Genomic DNA, 2,131 nt, shown 5'->3' with positions numbered 1-2,131 from the left:
TATTAAATGTTAGAATCCAACGGTAAATCAAATTCCGGTTAGGTGACCTTTATCCCGTTATTTGATTTAGCTAGGTAGTCATTTATATGACAATTGCAACCCTTTGCAACTTCTAAGGTATGGGATCATGCAATCCTTTTGCATGGCATATTTATCTCATCAACGCCTATTTTTTCCTCATGCTTCGGTGACCCTAAGTTCATGATTCCCAAATCAAGTCGTCCTACTTGTGTAAACATGTAAACTTAACATACAAGTGGTTAGGTGACCTTTATCCCAGAAGCATGCGAAATTCACCTTAATCATATTAGTTTGCTCATAACGGTTAGGTGACCTTTATCCCATCATTAGTTCCCTAACATGCTTAAGTGTCACACAAAAGGATGGCGTTAAACTTGTTTACCTTGCATGTAAAAGGGTTTTTAAGTTTCTTTATTCTAGTTCAAGAAAACTTTTATACCATACAATAACATGCATTTAGTGTGTGGTACATGTGAAAAATCCATTTTCATGTCATGTAATAAAACCAATTTTATTACTACTAAGTCCTTTTAGTTACTTCAAATTTAACCAATTAAATTTTAGTCTATATTCTTTGCGAGTTGTTAATAATGTAAGATAAACTTGTAGCATACAAACATACAATCCATAATCAAACAATAAACAACCAAGCATGCAAAGAATATGTTCACAATCAAGCCAATTTGGTAGACATTTGTTTAGCCGAAAACAAATGTCACCGGTCAATGGGGACAAACACGAAATTTAGAGATTCCAAAATCTCCCACTAAATCTTGCATCAAAATGCTTCCTCTTTGTGTTCTTCCTTGTCTCCATCTTGTATCTTCATCTTACTACAAAAAATATATCCTAATACATTTTTCTCTAGAAAATGAAAATACAACCTAATCTATTTTACATACCAAATATAAAATAATTACATGACCAAATGAATAATTATTATTACAAACCAATTGAATAATAACAAATCAACTAAACATACAACCAACCACAATGTCAAGGCTAAGATTGTGAACATCATCATACAACCAAGTGTGACCAAAATGGAAAAACCCAAAACCCATTTTTGGGTTCCCAATTTTCGGCCAAAACCAACACCACCCAAAACTCGAAAAGTTTTGCATTCTACTTTCATGCATGTTCATAGAATGCAAATAAAGTGGGTTTAATAACCATCTCGAAGCATATTCCAACAACCTCGACTCTAGATACCATTGTTGAGATTTAACATGTTTCAAAAACTTAAAACCCATTTAAGAAATAAACTTTGACGAAGCATGTAAAACCGATTACAAACATGTTATACTTTAACCGATTAAAGTTAAATCCCAAATCGGATCAAGTTGTGAAATATGCTTACAAACTACAAGTGAGTTTAGAGATTATACCTTCTCCAAGTTAGGAGGTGGGTGGTGAAGATGATGATGAAAAGCAAGCTCCAAACGGATGAAGCCTCAAGTTGATATACCCCAAGCTTGTGCACCAACACCCTCTTGATTTGGTTAGGATTTCTACACTTGAATTTTGCCTTTAAAAAAAAACAAGAACACCTCCTACACCTCTTGAAAGTTTTGGCCAAGAAAAACAAGTAGTAGGAGGAGAGCTTTTTTCATTTACTTGATATGTGTATTTGCATGTGTATGTAGTCACTAAGAGGACTAGATACATGCATATGGATATGGGAATTAAATGGCCAATGGATGGTGTCTTGGGCACAAGAACTCCTACTTCCAATGCCACTTCCATATAATTTAAATAATTTTATAAAATTAGATTTTATAAAATATATTTTATAAACTTCCATATATTAGTTATGTATACTTTATTTTATAAAACCAATTTTATAAAATGTAACATAACTTAATTAATTATTTAACCAATAAATAATTAAATCCGCGTTATATAAATTATTCCATAATTTATATACATATCAAGTGATTTAAGAAAACCATTTTTCTTATAATTCAAGTGTCGTGCATTATAATCAACGAACCAATCACTAAGATTAAATACGAATAAGGTGTCGGTAAGCTTGTTATTGGGTATAACCCAACTTGGATCAAATCATACTAGCCACATTAATTTAATATGTCTCTCAGGCATACGAAAT

The sequence above is a fragment of the Rutidosis leptorrhynchoides genome, chromosome 7 (genome assembly GCF_046630445.1).
Source record: "Rutidosis leptorrhynchoides isolate AG116_Rl617_1_P2 chromosome 7, CSIRO_AGI_Rlap_v1, whole genome shotgun sequence".
Classification (NCBI taxonomy): domain Eukaryota; kingdom Viridiplantae; phylum Streptophyta; class Magnoliopsida; order Asterales; family Asteraceae; genus Rutidosis; species Rutidosis leptorrhynchoides.
The sequence above is the reverse complement of the archived record's forward strand: the minus strand, read 5'-3'. Positions refer to the sequence as shown.